Below are 19,324 nucleotides of genomic sequence, written 5' to 3' on the forward strand. Positions count from 1 at the left end.
TACTTAACTCTCGTGTTTAGGAGAGTTGTGCCTTAAGCAGAGACACTGTGTCTTCCCATATTAACAGGGACTTGATGAAATTAACGTCTAAATGACCCCTCACTTGCTCTGGTGCTCTTGGGAGATGTTGATCTTTGGGGGATTTAAATACTCCGAAATTACCATCTATTAAGGGTCTGAGCGGTGGTGCAGAGGGTTAAGGCGTACCTGTTATGCCAGTTGCTGGATGGCTTCTGTGCTGGCTAGGGTTCGAGTCTCCTGGTGGGAAAGTGTTCTAAAGTTGTATACTTAACTCTCGTGTTTAGGAGAGTTGTGCCTTAAGCAGAGACACTGTGTCTTCCCATATTAACAGGGACTTGATGAAATTAACGTCTAAATGACCCCTCACTTGCTCTGGTGCTCTTGGGAGATGTTGATCTTTGGGGGATTTAAATACTCCGAAATTACCATCTCATTTAAGGGTCTGAGCGGTGGTGCAGAGGGTTAAGGCGTACCTGTTATGCCAGTTGCTGGAAGGCTTCTGTGCTGGCTAGGGTTCGAGTCTCCTGGTGGGAAAGTGTTCTAAAGTTGTATACTTAACTCTCGTGTTTAGGAGAGTTGTGCCTTAAGCAGAGACACTGTGTCTTCCCATATTAACAGGGACTTGATGAAATTAACGTCTAAATGACCCCTCACTTGCTCTGGTGCTCTAGGGAGATGTTGATCTTTGGGGGATTTAAATACTCCGAAATTACCATCTCTTTTAAGGGTCTGAGCGGTGGTGCAGAGGGTTAAGGCGTACCTGTTATGCTAGTTGCTGGAAGGCTTCTGTGCTGGCTAGGGTTCGAGTCTCCTGGTGGGAAAGTGTTCTAAAGTTGTATACTTAACTCTCGTGTTTAGGAGAGTTGTGCCTTAAGCAGAGACACTGTGTCTTCCCATATTAACAGGGACTTGATGAAATTAACGTCTAAATGACCCCTCACTTGCTCTGGTGCTCTTGGGAGATGTTGATCTTTGGGGGATTTAAATACTCCGAAATTACCATCTCTTTTAAGGGTCTGAGCGGTGGTGCAGAGGGTTAAGGCGTACCTGTTATGCCAGTTGCTGGAAGGCTTCTGTGCTGGCTAGGGTTCGAGTCTCCTGGTGGGAAAGTGTTCTAAAGTTGTATACTTAACTCTCGTGTTTAGGAGAGTTGTGCCTTAAGCAGAGACACTGTGTCTTCCCATATTAACAGGGACTTGATGAAATTAACGTCTAAATGACCCCTCACTTGCTCTGGTGCTCTTGGGAGATGTTGATCTTTGGGGGATTTAAATACTCCGAAATTACCATCTCTTTTAAGGGTCTGAGCGGTGGTGCAGAGGGTTAAGGCGTACCTGTTATGCCAGTTGCTGGAAGGCTTCTGTGCTGGCTAGGGTTCGAGTCTCCTGGTGGGAAAGTGTTCTAAAGTTGTATACTTAACTCTCGTGTTTAGGAGAGTTGTGCCTTAAGCAGAGACACTGTGTCTTCCCATATTAACAGGGACTTGATGAAATTAACGTCTAAATGACCCCTCACTTGCTCTGGTGCTCTTGGGAGATGTTGATCTTTGGGGGATTTAAATACTCCGAAATTACCATCTCTTTTAAGGGTCTGAGCGGTGGTGCAGAGGGTTAAGGCGTACCTGTTATGCCAGTTGCTGGAAGGCTTCTGTGCTGGCTAGGGTTCGAGTCTCCTGGTGGGAAAGTGTTCTAAAGTTGTATACTTAACTCTCGTGTTTAGGAGAGTTGTGCCTTAAGCAGAGACACTGTGTCTTCCCATATTAACAGGGACTTGATGAAATTAACGTCTAAATGACCCCTCACTTGCTCTGGTGCTCTTGGGAGATGTTGATCTTTGGGGGATTTAAATACTCCGAAATTACCATCTCTTTTTAAGGGTCTGAGCGGTGGTGCAGAGGGTTAAGGCGTACCTGTTATGCCAGTTGCTGGAAGGCTTCTGTGCTGGCTAGGGTTCGAGTCTCCTGGTGGGAAAGTGTTCTAAAGTTGTATACTTAACTCTCGTGTTTAGGAGAGTTGTGCCTTAAGCAGAGACACTGTGTCTTCCCATATTAACAGGGACTTGATGAAATTAACGTCTAAATGACCCCTCACTTGCTCTGGTGCTCTTGGGAGATGTTGATCTTTGGGGGATTTAAATACTCCGAAATTACCATCTCTTTTAAGGGTCTGAGCGGTGGTGCAGAGGGTTAAGGCGTACCTGTTATGCCAGTTGCTGGAAGGCTTCTGTGCTGGCTAGGGTTCGAGTCTCCTGGTGGGAAAGTGTTCTAAAGTTGTATACTTAACTCTCGTGTTTAGGAGAGTTGTGCCTTAAGCAGAGACACTGTGTCTTCCCATATTAACAGGGACTTGATGAAATTAACGTCTAAATGACCCCTCACTTGCTCTGGTGCTCTTGGGAGATGTTGATCTTTGGGGGATTTAAATACTCCGAAATTACCATCTCTTTTAAGGGTCTGAGCGGTGGTGCAGAGGGTTAAGGCGTACCTGTTATGCCAGTTGCTGGAAGGCTTCTGTGCTGGCTAGGGTTCGAGTCTCCTGGTGGGAAAGTGTTCTAAAGTTGTATACTTAACTCTCGTGTTTAGGAGAGTTGTGCCTTAAGCAGAGACACTGTGTCTTCCCATATTAACAGGGACTTGATGAAATTAACGTCTAAATGACCCCTCACTTGCTCTGGTGCTCTTGGGAGATGTTGATCTTTGGGGGATTTAAATACTCCGAAATTACCATCTCTTTTAAGGGTCTGAGCGGTGGTGCAGAGGGTTAAGGCGTACCTGTTATGCCAGTTGCTGGAAGGCTTCTGTGCTGGCTAGGGTTCGAGTCTCCTGGTGGGAAAGTGTTCTAAAGTTGTATACTTAACTCTCGTGTTTAGGAGAGTTGTGCCTTAAGCAGAGACACTGTGTCTTCCCATATTAACAGGGACTTGATGAAATTAACGTCTAAATGACCCCTCACTTGCTCTGGTGCTCTTGGGAGATGTTGATCTTTGGGGGATTTAAATACTCCGAAATTACCATCTCATTTAAGGGTCTGAGCGGTGGTGCAGAGGGTTAAGGCGTACCTGTTATGCCAGTTGCTGGAAGGCTTCTGTGCTGGCTAGGGTTCGAGTCTCCTGGTGGGAAAGTGTTCTAAAGTTGTATACTTAACTCTCGTGTTTAGGAGAGTTGTGCCTTAAGCAGAGACACTGTGTCTTCCCATATTAACAGGGACTTGATGAAATTAACGTCTAAATGACCCCTCACTTGCTCTGGTGATCTTGGGAGATGTTGATCTTTGGGGGATTTAAATACTCCGAAATTACCATCTCTTTTAAGGGTCTGAGCGGTGGTGCAGAGGGTTAAGGCGTACCTGTTATGCCAGTTGCTGGAAGGCTTCTGTGCTGGCTAGGGTTCGAGTCTCCTGGTGGGAAAGTGTTCTAAAGTTGTATACTTAACTCTCGTGTTTAGGAGAGTTGTGCCTTAAGCAGAGACACTGTGTCTTCCCATATTAACAGGGACTTGATGAAATTAACGTCTAAATGACCCCTCACTTGCTCTGGTGCTCTTGGGAGATGTTGATCTTTGGGGGATTTAAATACTCCGAAATTACCATCTCTTTTAAGGGTCTGAGCGGTGGTGCAGAGGGTTAAGGCGTACCTGTTATGCCAGTTGCTGGAAGGCTTCTGTGCTGGCTAGGGTTCGAGTCTCCTGGTGGGAAAGTGTTCTAAAGTTGTATACTTAACTCTCGTGTTTAGGAGAGTTGTGCCTTAAGCAGAGACACTGTGTCTTCCCATATTAACAGGGACTTGATGAAATTAACGTCTAAATGACCCCTCACTTGCTCTGGTGCTCTTGGGAGATGTTGATCTTTGGGGGATTTAATACTCCGAAATTACCATCTCTTTTAAGGGTCTGAGCGGTGGTGCAGAGGGTTAAGGCGTACCTGTTATGCCAGTTGCTGGAAGGCTTCTGTGCTGGCTAGGGTTCGAGTCTCCTGGTGGGAAAGTGTTCTAAAGTTGTATACTTAACTCTCGTGTTTAGGAGAGTTGTGCCTTAAGCAGAGACACTGTGTCTTCCCATATTAACAGGGACTTGATGAAATTAACGTCTAAATGACCCCTCACTTGCTCTGGTGCTCTTGGGAGATGTTGATCTTTGGGGGATTTAAATACTCCGAAATTACCATCTCTTTTAAGGGTCTGAGCGGTGGTGCAGAGGGTTAAGGCGTACCTGTTATGCCAGTTGCTGGAAGGCTTCTGTGCTGGCTAGGGTTCGAGTCTCCTGGTGGGAAAGTGTTCTAAAGTTGTATACTTAACTCTCGTGTTTAGGAGAGTTGTGCCTTAAGCAGAGACACTGTGTCTTCCCATATTAACAGGGACTTGATGAAATTAACGTCTAAATGACCCCTCACTTGCTCTGGTGCTCTTGGGAGATGTTGATCTTTGGGGGATTTAAATACTCCGAAATTACCATCTCTTTTAAGGGTCTGAGCGGTGGTGCAGAGGGTTAAGGCGTACCTGTTATGCCAGTTGCTGGAAGGCTTCTGTGCTGGCTAGGGTTCGAGTCTCCTGGTGGGAAAGTGTTCTAAAGTTATATATATATATATATATATATATATATATATATATATATATATATATATATATATATATATATGTCGTTCCTAGTAGCCAGAACGCACTTCTCGGCCTACTATGTGTTACGGTGCCCTCTCCTATTTCTTTCGTTTGCCGGCTTAAAGAGTCATATCAGCTCTCCCTACTGATTCTCTGAGGTTCAGGGAGTCTAATGATATATGTGGCGACCAGACCGGCTGCCAGTTAAGGGAAGGAAGTTATATTATAAGTTGTAAATAAAGGAAAATTGGCGCCCTGTTATGAAATGAAACAGTATCCCCTATGGCAGATATGACCTTTTCGAAGGGACATTAGCCGAACGCGGATTGGCCGACGTAGGTCGCGGGCGACAAATCAGGGCCCGCCATGACGTCACCGAGTGCCCCGGGCGGCGCCAACGTGAGAGTTGTTCTGACCTTGGAAGCGACAGGACGCGCCTCGGTCTGCTCTCAAGGATTTTAGGCTCTGCAAGCCTTGTTCAGTGGATTGAGCTGGCCATCGCAGTCCACCATAGTTATTGGAGACCCTGCGCTTCTGGGAAGCAAAAGAGGAACCAAGTTCATTGAGCAGAGAAGTGCCAAACTTGGAAAATAGTCGGCGACGACGCTGGGCGGCGCCGCTGGCTGGACGTTGAGGTCTGGAAGGTGGGCGGGCAGGCCTAGCTGTGACTGGGGTCACGTCCACTGAGATTCTTGGAAGGACGACACCGTGCCTAGGACAAGGAGCAACGCCTTGTGGGAGAGGCGAGTGTGGGGAAAAATAGTGATTAGCTCAGCGCCCATCGATGAACCAGGAATGGGGCAGCTGAATCTCAGGGATTGGAACGGCGACGACGCGAAGGCTTCACGACACCTGAGGACCTGTGGAACGTCCTGGATCGTCAAGGATCGACCCGAGGAAGCGTGGGAACCTCACACCATCGAGGGACAGGCGTCGTGAGCCAGGAATGTAAGGTAGATCATTTTCCCTCCCATTACCCCTTGTATGAGTAGGCTAGTTAGGCCACAATATTTACTTGTGTATGTGGCAGCAAGACTTGATTACTTTAATAGTAGAATAGGCTGCAAGGCAGCTTGAGTCCAGGACTGTTAGAGAGGACAGTGTGTATGGATGGCAGGACAGTGAAGAAGAGGTGCCGATGTGGTGAAGAGGCCCTCCTGTGAGAGTGTGAGACTCCTGTCTTCCTGCCCAGTTGAAGGAGTGTTGGATGGTCGTGGAAGAAGAGGCTGACGATCTCCAGACTCATTATCCATATTCCATATTCATGTATTACTTGTGATTGTGTGTGTGTGTTCATGTAATTTGCATCAGTAAATCCACACATTTTATTACTGTGTTTGAGTGTGCCTCCATTTATGATATTTCTCTATGAGCATACATTTCTGGCTACAAACAATATATAATACACCCACTGAACTGCATTGCTGGGGTGCAGATATAATAACCCAGCTGGCGACCTTGCTAAGAAGAAGATAGAGAAGACAGGCGGGAAAGGAGTTCCTGCAACCTTCTTTTTGTCTGGCAGGCAAGGCTCAGGGAGGTTATGGTTATAAGGTAAGCCTGAGTCTTCCTTCACTCCCCCACGGGTCTAGGCCGGAACTGTTAACAGCAGTTTCCCCGTGTTTGACTGAAGGGCTTCCAGGGTGAATCAGTGGCACCCCTTTTAGTGGACGCAAAGACCTGCGGAGGTGGGCATTGTTGGTCCTCTCTTGTGTGACCAAGGAGACTCCAGTCAATCCAGGGAGTCGGAGGGGCTGAGTATTTGGGCCTTTTGAGCCCCTAGCACTTAAGTGTTAGCAGAGCCCCGGACCACCCACCCCCACGTGACAAGAGAACTGGCGACCTCGCCAGGATTCGAACCCCAGTAGCCAATAACTGGGAACTTCGCCAGGAAGCGTGGATCAAGCTACAGTGTGGACCAAATTTCAAGACAAGTGTTGCCAGGGTACTAATACAGTGTGGCCAGTGAATTCGGTGGTACTGTTACTCAACCAGCTAAGGGACTGAAGCGGTGAAATTAGTGCCTACTAACTTGTCTGTGCTGTCGTGTATGCTGGATGATATAGAGATGGAGGAAGACAAAGTAAAGAAATTTATTGACACAAGGGACGAGAGAATTTTGGAAGAGTGTACCAAGGCCCAGCTCCAACAAGTGGCAAACCACTTTGGGATCAGGTTGAGGACGACTAAGGTAGCGGAGCGAAGGATAGAGATCATGGCACAGCTCACAGCTCGAGAGGAAGCGACGGGAGAGGAGCCGTCCCGAGGAGAGCCGTCGCAAGGTGAACCGTCCCGACTAGGGCCTCCCCTAGCGCCTACCAGTGTGGAGAGAATTCACAGTGAACATGGGAGCAGTGGAAGGTCCAGCTGTAGTAAGAGGAGCCTGCAACTGGAAATAATGAAGATGCAACTGGAAGCCCAGCTGCGACGAGAGGAGAGAGAAGCGCAAATGCAGCGAGAGGAGCGAGAAGCTCGGCTGCAGCGAGAAGAAGGAGAGAGACAACTGCGACTGGAGGAGATAAAGGCAAAGAAAGAAGTCGAATTGCGTCGCGTTGAACGTGGTCTGCCCTCACTACCTGCACGGCGGGATGACCTCAAGGTAAGGGAACGTGACTTACCTACGTTCGAACCACAAGAAGCTGAGGCGTTCTTCGAACACTTTGAACGGATAGCAACTCTGAAGGAGTGGCCGGAAGATGATTGGGCTGCTCTGGTCCAGGGCAGGTTGACTGGTGAGGCCCGGGAAGCCTATAACATGCTGGACCTAGAGGAGTGTACTAGTTATGACGCGATTAAGAATGCGGTTCTCCACTCATTCCGGCTGACTCCGGAGATGTACCGGAAGCGGTTCAGAGAGTGTACAAGAGCGTCGGGAAAGACTTACGTCGAGACCGCCAGGGATATGGAACGGAAATTCCTACGATGGTTGAAGGCGGAGGAATCGGAGTCGGTGGATGATATCAAACGACTGATAGTGATGGAGAAGTTCATGTCGGTGCTCCATCCTGAGTTGCGAGTAAGGGTGAGAGAAGCAGGTATTAAGGACCTGAAGGCTGCAGCGGACCGAGCCGACATGCTGGAGGAGGCACTACATATCAGGAGGGAGGGGCCGCCCAGACACTCGCCTTACCCCAGGTCGGGAGGGAACTTTAGGAGTTCAGGAGGAGCGAGGACGAGTGGGGACTCTCCCATGAGTAGTGTGCCCGATGAAGTGACGCGGTTCAAGAGCTCAAGAGACGCGGGGAGGAAGCCCCAAGCTGTGAGCAGTGGACCTAACTCGGGAGCAAGTGCTGCAGTCCCGGACACGACGACAGGGAGTCCAAGGAGGACCCAGGGGACGTCTGCAAGTGGTACCGCCAGAGTGACTAGCGAGTGGCCGCCCAGGGGAGGTGGCCGATGCTACAACTGTGGTGTGAGAGGACACTATGCCCGCGAGTGTGAGGAGCACCAAAGGAATGTAGGATTAATGTTGGAAGAGGAGAGAGTGTTTGTTCACACCCCATATTATGGTGGACCCAACGTGAATGGTTGGGAAATGAAGTTGGGTGAACATCCCTTCGTTTTCGAGGCCAACGTGAAGTTTGGAAAGTCAGACCCAGTGGAGGTTGCCGTGCTTCGAGATACGGGTGCTGACATAAGTATGGTGACCAGGAGTATTCTCCCCAAGGAATTTAATGATTCACCTGTGGGAGTGGTGAGGATACGCAGTGTGGGGGAGGAATACAGGTTGCCACTTCACGAAGTACAGCTGATTGCCGACTGCGGAGTCGAGAAAGCTATAGTAGCTGTAACCCCTAAATTACCCCTAGAGCATGTACAGATGGTGCTGGGTAATGATCTCGGAGGAGGCAGGATACAACCCGATTGGGCCAGGAGTGCCTATGTTGCAAGCAGCGGTACAACCCTGCCGGGTGAGGTATCGGTCGTTCCAGATGATAGAGAGGAAGCCGACTTCGCCAGGGGAAACGTCGCCAGAGACGACGACAACGAGGGCGAGAGTGCAGAGAGTTCGTCGGAGGTCGTGGAAAACCCCGACGAGGACCTCCGACTAAGCCTGATGATGCGTGTGGAGGAGTGGCGAGGAGCAGCTGTACAAACGCCTGGGGCGGTGAAGAGGCTGCAGGCCGCACTCCCTCCATACAGAAACGTGAATAAAGTAAGCTCAGTGGATGAGCGAACGGCGGTGAGGGGCAGAGTGGAGGAGCCACGACGTAGTGCGCCCTATGCCGGCCAGATGAATAGTGGTAGGTGCAACATGAACCACCGTGGTGAGGTGAGCCACGGGGAGGTGGATGAGCCCGACCACGAACCGAAGAAGACGTCTGCAGGGAAGAGAATTTCCTGGAGGAGTGAAGATGTTCGTCGGGAACGAAGGAGCGAATGGTATAGGAAAGGCAATACGAAGAAAGCAGGGAATAGGTACACCCAGGGTAGGCGCCAGCCTAACCAGAGGGGCATTGGGCCATCGCAAAAGCCTAGTGTGGAAGAGAGGAAGCTGCTGGATGGAGTACAGGTTACAAGTGCCACTGTGAGGAGACAACGCACCTACGGGAGAAGAGAGAAGATTGGCAAAGAGGAGATCATGAGAGGAAACATGGAGTACCTGTAGGACGCAGTGGAAATGCAAGACTATCTCGGAGTGCACGACGCGGTGGAGGCGCTGCATGCACTGAATATTACAGTGGTAACGAGCCGTGGGAGTACACTCGTAGCCACGGAGAGGGGATTTCTTGTAGGTGTTCAGGGAACACCCATCACGCCCGGTACTATGCGAGGTGGAGATACAATGAGGCAAGTGACTGGCAAGGTGGTACGAGCCACGTCACCAACTGGAGGAGTGACACTTCAGGAACGGAGGGAGCAAGAGTATAGATTGCCCTCTTGGGTGCTGCTCTTCCGATATGACTCTTATTATAAGGGGAGGGGTATGTTACGGTGCCCTCTCCTATTTCTTTCGTTTGCCGGCTTAAAGAGTCATATCAGCTCTCCCTACTGATTCTCTGAGGTTCAGGGAGTCTAATGATATATGTGGCGACCAGACCGGCTGCCAGTTAAGGGAAGGAAGTTATATTATAAGTTGTAAATAAAGGAAAATTGGCGCCCTGTTATGAAATGAAACAGTATCCCCTATGGCAGATATGACCTTTTGGAAGGGACATTAGCCGATCGCGGAGTGGCCGACGTAGGTCGCGGGCGACAAATCAGGGCCCGCCATGACGTCACCGAGTGCCCTGGGCGGCGCCAACGTGAGAGTTGTTCTGACCTTGGAAGCGACAGGACGCGCCTCGGTCTGCTCTCAAGGATTGGAGGCTCTGCAAGCCTTGTTCAGTGGATTGAGCTGGCCATCGCAGTCCACCATAGTTATTGGAGACCCTGCGCTTCTGGGAAGCAAAAGAGGAACCAAGTTCATTGAGCAGAGAAGTGCCAAACTTGGAAAATAGTCGGCGACGACGCTGGGCGGCGCCGCTGGCTGGACGTTGAGGTCTGGAAGGTGGGCGGGCAGGCCTAGCTGTGACTGGGGTCACGTCCACTGAGATTCTTGGAAGGACGACACCGTGCCTAGGACAAGGAGCAACGCCTTGTGGGAGAGGCGAGTGTGGGGAAAAATAGTGATTAGCTCAGCGCCCATCGATGAACCAGGATTGGGGCAGCTGAATCTCAGGGATTGGAACGGCGACGACGCGAAGGCTTCACGACACCTGAGGACCTGTGGAACGTCCTGGATCGTCAAGGATCGACCCGAGGAAGCGTGGGAACCTCACACCATCGAGGGACAGGCGTCGTGAGCCAGGAATGTAAGGTAGATCATTTTCCCTCCCATTACCCCTTGTATGAGTAGGCTAGTTAGGCCACAATATTTACTTGTGTATGTGGCAGCAAGACTTGATTACTTTAATAGTAGAATAGGCTGCAAGGCAGCTTGAGTCCAGGACTGTCAGAGAGGACAGTGTGTATGGATGGCAGGACAGTGAAGAAGAGGTGCCGATGTGGTGAAGAGGCCCTCCTGTGAGAGTGTGAGACTCCTGTCTTCCTGCCCAGTTGAAGGAGTGTTGGATGGTCGTGGAAGAAGAGGCTGACGATCTCCAGACTCATTATCCATATTCCATATTCATGTATTACTTGTGATTGTGTGTGTGTGTTCATGTAATTTGGATCAGTAAATCCACACATTTTATTACTGTGTTTGAGTGTGCCTCCATTTATGATATTTCTCTATGAGCATACATTTCTGGCTACACACAATATATAATACACCCACTGAACTGCATTGCTGGGGTGCAGATATAATAACCCAGCTGGCGACCTTGCTAAGAAGAAGATAGAGAAGACAGGCGGGAAAGGAGTTCCTGCAACCTTCTTTTTGTCTGGCAGGCAAGGCTCAGGGAGGTTATGGTTATAAGGTAAGCCTGAGTCTTCCTTCACTCCCCCACGGGTCTAGGCCGGAACTGTTAACAGCAGTTTCCCCGTGTTTGACTGAAGGGCTTCCAGGGTGAATCAGTGGCACCCCTTTTAGTGGACGCAAAGACCTGCGGAGGTGGGCATTGTTGGTCCTCTCTTGTGTGACCAAGGAGACTCCAGTCAATCCAGGGAGTCGGAGGGGCTGAGTATTTGGGCCTTTTGAGCCCCTAGCACTTAAGTGTTAGCAGAGCCCCGGACCACCCACCCCCACGTGACAAGAGAACTGGCGACCTCGCCAGGATTCGAACCCCAGTAGCCAATAACTGGGAACTTCGCCAGGAAGCGTGGATCAAGCTACAGTGTGGACCAAATTTCAAGACAAGTGTTGCCAGGGTACTAATACAGTGTGGCCAGTGAATTCGGTGGTACTGTTACTCAACCAGCTAAGGGACTGAAGCGGTGAAATTAGTGCCTACTAACTTGTCTGTGCTGTCGTGTATGCTGGATGATATAGAGATGGAGGAAGACAAAGTAAAGAAATTTATTGACACAAGGGACGAGAGAATTTTGGAAGAGTGTACCAAGGCCCAGCTCCAACAAGTGGCAAACCACTTTGGGATCAGGTTGAGGACGACTAAGGTAGCGGAGCGAAGGATAGAGATCATGGCACAGCTCACAGCTCGAGAGGAAGCGACGGGAGAGGAGCCATCTCAAGAGGAGCCGTCCCGAGGAGAGCTGTCGCAAGGTGAACCGTCCCGACTAGGGCCTCCCCAAGCGCCTACCAGTGTGGAGAGAATTCACAGTGAACATGGGAGCAGTGGAAGGTCCAGCTGTAGTAAGAGGAGCCTGCAACTGGAAATAATGAAGATGCAACTGGAAGCCCAGCTGCGACGAGAGGAGAGAGAAGCGCAAATGCAGCGAGAGGAGCGAGAAGCTCGGCTGCAGCGAGAAGAAGGAGAGAGACAACTGCGACTGGAGGAGATAAAGGCAAAGAAAGAAGTCGAATTGCGTCGCGTTGAACGTGGTCTGCCCTCACTACCTGCACGGCGGGATGAGGCGTTCTTCGAACACTTTGAACGGATAGCGACTCTGAAGGAGTGGCCGGAAGATGATTGGGCTGCTCTGGTCCAGGGCAGGTTGACTGGTGAGGCCCGGGAAGCCTATAACATGCTGGACCTAGAGGAGTGTACTAGTTATGACGCGATTAAGAATGCGGTTCTCCACTCATTCCGGCTTACTCCGGAGATGTACCGGAAGCGGTTCAGAGAGTGTACAAGAGCGTCGGGAAAGACTTACGCCGAGACCGCCAGGGATATGGAACGGAAATTCCTACGATGGTTGAAGGCGGAGGAAGCGGAGTCGGTGGATGATATCAAACGACTGATAGTGATGGAGAAGTTCATGTCGGTGCTCCATCCTGAGTTGCGAGTAAGGGTGAGAGAAGCAGGTATTAAGGACCTGAAGGCTGCAGCGGACCGAGCCGACATGCTGGAGGCACTACATATAAGGAGGGAGGGGCCGCCCAGACACTCGCCTTACCCCAGGTCGGGAGGGAACTTTAGGAGTTCAGGAGGAGCGAGGACGAGTGGGGACTCTCCCATGAGTAGTGTGCCCGATGAAGTGACGCGGTTCAAGAGCTCAAGAGACGCGGGGAGGAAGCCCCAAGCTGTGAGCAGTGGACCTAACTCGGGAGCAAGTGCTGCAGTCCCGGACACGACGACAGGGAGTCCAAGGAGGACCCAGGGGACGTCTGCAAGTGGTACCGCCAGAGTGACTAGCGAGTGGCCGCCCAGGGGAGGTGGCCGATGCTACAACTGTGGTGTGAGAGGACACTATGCCCGCGAGTGTGAGGAGCACCAAAGGAATGTAGGATTAATGTTGGAAGAGGAGAGAGTGTTTGTTCACACCCCATATTATGGTGGACCCAACGTGAATGGTTGGGAAATGAAGTTGGGTGAACATCCCTTCGTTTTCGAGGCCAACGTGAAGTTTGGAAAGTCAGACCCAGTGGAGGTTGCCGTGCTTCGAGATACGGGTGCTGACATAAGTATGGTGACCAGGAGTATTCTCCTCAAGGAATTTAATGATTCACCTGTGGGAGTGGTGAGGATACGCAGTGTGGGGGAGGAATACAGGTTGCCACTTCACGAAGTACAGCTGATTGCCGACTGCGGAGTCGAGAAAGCTATAGTAGCTGTAGCCCCTAAATTACCCCTAGAGCATGTACAGATGGTGCTGGGTAATGATCTCGGAGGAGGCAGGATACAACCCGATTGGGCCAGGAGTGCCTATGTTGCAAGCAGCGGTACAACCCTGCCGGGTGAGGTATCGGTCGTTCCAGATGATAGAGAGGAAGCCGACTTCGCCAGGGGAAACGTCGCCAGAGACGACGACAACGAGGGCGAGAGTGCAGAGAGTTCGTCGGAGGTCGTGGAAAATCCCGACGAGGACCTCCGACTAAGCCTGATGATGCGTGTGGAGGAGTGGCGAGGAGCAGCTGTACAAACGCCTGGGGCGGTGAAGAGGCTGCAGGCCGCACTCCCTCCATACAGAAACGTGAATAAAGTAAGCTCAGTGGATGAGCGAACGGCGGTGAGGGGCAGAGTGGAGGAGCCACGACGTAGTGCGCCCTATGCCGGCCAGATGAATAGTGGTAGGTGCAACATGAACCACCGTGGTGAGGTGAGCCACGGGGAGGTGGATGAGCCCGACCACGAACCGAAGAAGACGTCTGCAGGGAAGAGAATCTCCTGGAGGAGTGAAGATGTTCGTCGGGAACGAAGGAGCGAATGGTATAGGAAAGGCAATACGAAGAAAGCAGGGAATAGGTACACCCAGGGTAGGCGCCAGCCTAACCAGAGGGGCATTGGGCCATCGCAAAAGCCTAGTGTGGAAGAGAGGAAGCTGCTGGATGGAGTACAGGTTTCAAGTGCCACTGTGAGGAGACAACGCACCTACGGGAGAAGAGAGAAGATTGGCGAAGAGGAGATCATGAGAGGAAACATGGAGTACCTGTAGGACGCAGTGGAAATGCAAGACTATCTCGGAGTGCACGACGCGGTGGAGGCGCTGCATGTACTGAATATTACAGTGGTAACGAGCCGTGGGAGTACACTCGTAGCCACGGAGAGGGGATTTCTTGTAGGTGTTCAGGGAACACCCATCACGCCCGGTACTATGCGAGGTGGAGATACAATGAGGCAAGTGACTGGCAAGGTGGTACGAGCCACGTCACCAACTGGAGGAGTGACACTTCAGGAACGGAGGGAGCAAGAGTATAGATTGCCCTCTTGGGTGCTGCTCTTCCGATATGACTCTTATTATAAGGGGAGGGGTATGTTACGGTGCCCTCTCTCCTATTTCTTTCGTTTGCCGGCTTAAAGAGTCATATCAGCTCTCCCTACTGATTCTCTGAGGTTCAGGGAGTCTAATGATATATGTGGCGACCAGACCGGCTGCCAGTTAAGGGAAGGAAGTTATATTATAAGTTGTAAATAAAGGAAAATTGGCGCCCTGTTATGAAATGAAACAGTATCCCCTATGGCAGATATGACCTTTTGGAAGGGACATTAGCCGATCGCGGATTGGCCGATGTAGGTCGCGGGCGACAAATCAGGGCCCGCCATGACGTCACCGAGTGCCCCGGGCGGCGCCAACGTGAGAGTTGTTCTGACCTCGGAAGCGACAGGACGCGCCTCGGTCTGCTCTTAAGGATTGGAGGCTCTGCAAGCCTTGTTCAGTGGATTGAGCTGGCCATCGCAGTCCACCATAGTTATTGGAGACCCTGCGCTTCTGGGAAGCAAAAGAGGAATCAAGTTCATCGAGCAGAGAAGTGCCAAACTTGGAAAATAGTCGGCGACGACGCTGGGCGGCGCCACTGGCTGGACGTTGAGGTCTGGAAGGTGGGCGGGCAGGCCTAGCTGTGACTGGGGTCACGTCCACTGAGAATCTTGGAAGGACGACACCGTGCCTAGGACAAGGAGCAACGCCTTGTGGGAGAGGCGAGTGTGGGGAAAAATAGTGATTAGCTCAGCGCCCATCGATGGCTTCACGACACCTGAGGACCTGTGGAACGTCCTGGATCGTCAAGGATCGACCCGAGGAAGCGTGGGAACCTCACACCATCGAGGGACAGGCGTCGTGAGCCAGGAATGTAAGGTAGATCATTTTCCCTCCCATTACCCCTTGTATGAGTAGGCTAGTTAGGCCACAATATTTACTTGTGTATGTGGCAGCAAGACTTGATTACTTTAATAGTAGAATAGGCTGCAAGGCAGCTTGAGTCCAGGACTGTCAGAGAGGACAGTGTGTATGGATGGCAGGACAGTGAAGAAAAGGTGCCGACGTGGTGAAGAGGCCCTCCTGTGAGAGTGTGAGACTCCTGTCTTCCTGCCCAGTTGAAGGAGTGTTGGATGGTCGTGGAAGAAGAGGCTGACGATCTCCAGACTCATTATCCATATTCCATATTCATGTATTACTTGTGATTGTGTGTGTGTTCATGTAATTTGGATCAGTAAATCCACACATTTTATTACTGTGTTTGAGTGTGCCTCCATTTATGATATTTCTCTATGAGCATACATTTCTGGCTACAAACAATATATAATACACCCACTGAACTGCATTGCTGGGGTGCAGATATAATAACCCAGCTGGCGACCTTGCTAAGAAGAAGATAGAGAAGACAGGCGGGAAAGGAGTTCCAGCAACCTTCTTTTTGTCTGGCAGGCAAGGCTCAGGGAGGTTATGGTTATAAGGTAAGCCTGAGTCTTCCTTCACTCCCCCACGGGTCTAGGCCGGAACTGTTAACAGCAGTTTCCCCGTGTTTGACTGAAGGGCTTCCAGGGTGAATCAGTGGCACCCCTTTTGGTGGAAGCAAAGACCTGCGGAGGTGGGCATTGTTGGTCCTCTCTTGTGTGACCAAGGAGACTCCGGTCAATCCAGGGAGTCGGAGGGGCTGAGTATTTGGGCCTTTTGAGCCCCTAGCAGTTAAGTGTTAGCAGAGCCCCGGACCGCCCACCCCCACGTGACATATGCAAGGCCCGATTTGCCTAAGAGGCCGAGTGATTTTGTTTATTTTAAACAAATTGTTTCCATTTGGTTTATTTGAATTATTATTATTATATTATATTAAGAACATAAATTATTGACTTAGTTATGTTTGTTTAGATTAGGTTAAGAAAGGTTAGGTTCGGTCATATATCTACGTTAGTTTTATCTCAAATTTAAACAAATTAACTTATACATAATGAAATGAACAGATTTATCATTTCATAAGAACAAATTTGGAAAAATATATAAATTCAGGAAAACTTGGCTTATTAGGCAAGTCGGGCCTTGCATAGTACGCCAAGTACGACGTTCTGGTTACTAGGTACAACAAATAAGCCAAGTTTTCTCTAATTTTTTCCTTATGAAATGATAAAACTACCCATTTAATTATGTATGAGGTCAATTTTTTTTTATTGGAGTTAAAATTAACGTAGATATATGACTGAACCTAACCAACCCTACCTAACCTAACCTATCTTTATAGGTTAGGTTAGGTAGGGTTGGTTAGGTATATATAGGTTAGTATAGGTTGATATGTTACAACAGTTGTAACTGTTGTAACATATCACCTCACCCAAATGCAGGTATAAAAAATCGAAGATGTTTAAGCTCTATTCAGTTATAGTTGTGTGTGTGTGTGTGTAAACTAAAGTCTTTGAAAATGTAATAAGTTTTACGAAACGCGCTCAAGTGTCGCGTCAGACTAGAAATAAAAATGAACTTTGGAGAATTGATTTTTCAATTACCATCAACAGTGAAAAGTAACATAAGAAAGATCGAGAAAATTCGTGTTAGAATTATTAATCTTACTTTTTCGGTCATATTTAATAATATATATATATATATATATATATATATATATATATATATATATATATATATATATATATATATATATATATATATATATATATATATATATATATATATATATGACAATGTCAGACCACGGAGGAAAAATGAAACAGGAAATTTCCTTAAGTACTTTCGTATATTAAATACATCTTCAGAAGGTCTATAATATACTATTATAGACCAATTATAGACCTATATACTATTATAGACCTATATTATATATAGGTCTATTTAATATACGAAAGTACTTAAGGAAATTTCCTGTTTCATTTTTCCTCCGTGGTCTGACATTGTCACATTCTTAATCACGTGTTTATTTTCGTGATATACACACACATATATATATATATATATATATATATATATATATATATATATATATATATATATATATATATATATATATATATATATATATATATATATATATATATATATATATATATATATATATATATATATATATATATATATATATCAACACAAGACAGAACACAAACAATGGGTATTGAATAGAAGTGTTTGTTGAAAGCCTATTGGTCCATATTTCTTGATGCTTCTATATTGGAGCGGAGTCTTGAGGTGGGTAGAATATAGTTGTGCAATAATTGGCTGTTGATTGCTGGTGTTGACTTCTTGATGTGTAGTGCCTCGCAAACGTCAAGCCGCCTGCTATCGCTGTATCTATCGATGATTTCTGTGTTGTTTACTAGGATTTCTCTGGCGATGGTTTGGTTGTGGGAAGAGATTATATGTTCCTTAATGGAGCCCTGTTGCTTATGCATCGTTAAACGCCTAGAAAGAGATGTTGTTGTCTTGCCTATATACTGGGTTTTTTGGAGCTTACAGTCCCCAAGTGGGCATTTGAAGGCATAGACGACGTTAGTCTCTTTTAAAGCGTTCTGTTTTGTGTCTGGAGAGTTTCTCATGAGTAGGCTGGCCGTTTTTCTGGTTTTATAGTAAATCGTCAGTTGTATCCTCTGATTTTTGTCTGTAGGGATAACGTTTCTATTAACAATATCTTTCAGGACCCTTTCCTCCGTTTTATGAGCTGTGGAAAAGAAGTTCCTGTAAAATAGTCTAATAGGGGGTATAGGTGTTGTGTTAGTTGTCTCTTCAGAGGTTGCATGGCTTTTCACTTTCCTTCTTATGATGTCTTCGATGAAACCATTGGAGAAGCCGTTATTGACTAGGACCTGCCTTACCCTACAGAGTTCTTCGTCGACTTGCTTCCATTCTGAGCTGTGGCTGAGAGCACGGTCGACATATGCGTTAACAACACTCCTCTTGTACCTGTCAGGTCAGTCGCTGTTGGCATTTAGGCACATTCCTATGTTTGTTTCCTTAGTGTAGACTGCAGTGTGGAAACCTCCGCCCTTTTCCATGACTGTTACATATAGAAAGGGCAGCTTCCCATCCTTTTCCATTTCGTAAGTGAAACGCAGCACGGAACTCTGCTCAAATGCCTCCTTCAGCTCCTGCAGATGTCTGACATCAGGTACCTGTGTAAAAATGTCGTCAACATACCTGCAGTATATGGCCGGTTTCAAGTTCATGTCGACTAAGACTTTTTGCTCGATGGTACCCATGTAGAAGTTTGCAAACAGGACACCTAGGGGAGAACCCATGGCGACCCCATCTACTTGCTTATACATGTGCCCATCCGGGCTCAAGAAGGGTGCCTCTTTAGTACAAGCTTGGAGTAGTTTCCTCAGAATATTTTCTGGCATGTCAAGAGGAGTACAGGCTGGATCACGATACACTCTGTCGGCTATCATTCCGATTGTCTCGTCCACAGGCACGTTGGTAAACAGCGATTCTACGTCCAACGAGGCTCTTATCCCTGTGGCCCGTGTGCCCCGCAGTAAGTCAACAAATTCCTTTGGAGACTTCAGGCTGAAGGCGCAAGGAACATAAGGAGTCAGCAGGCCGTTGAGTCGCTTCGCCAGTACGACTCAACGTACGTGGGTGTGGGTATCTGGCTAATGATTGGCCGAAGTGGGTTTCCAGGCTTGTGCGTCTTGACATTTCCATACGCATATCCAGGTTTATATTCCCCAATGATCTTTGGCAGGTGGAGTCCGGATTTCTTGGCGTTCACAGTTTCGATCAGTTTGTTGACCTTTGCTTTTAATTCGGCTGTAGTGTCCTTCGTTACCCTTTGGAACTTAGTTTGGTCAGAGAGTATGATGTTCATTTTCGCCAGATATTCGTCTTTTTTAAGAATGACATATATTGGCGACTTGTCACCTCTCCTGACAACTATCTCCTTGTTCTCACGAAGGCTTTTAGCTGCCGCTTTAAGCTCGGGGGACAGTATGGTACTTCTGTAGTTGCCTCGATTCTTTCCTCCTTCTGCAATAAGTTCTGCTTGTTCTGCTTATATATATATATATATATATATATA

Source organism: Procambarus clarkii, chromosome 86 (assembly GCF_040958095.1).
Source record: "Procambarus clarkii isolate CNS0578487 chromosome 86, FALCON_Pclarkii_2.0, whole genome shotgun sequence".
Taxonomy (NCBI): domain Eukaryota; kingdom Metazoa; phylum Arthropoda; class Malacostraca; order Decapoda; family Cambaridae; genus Procambarus; species Procambarus clarkii.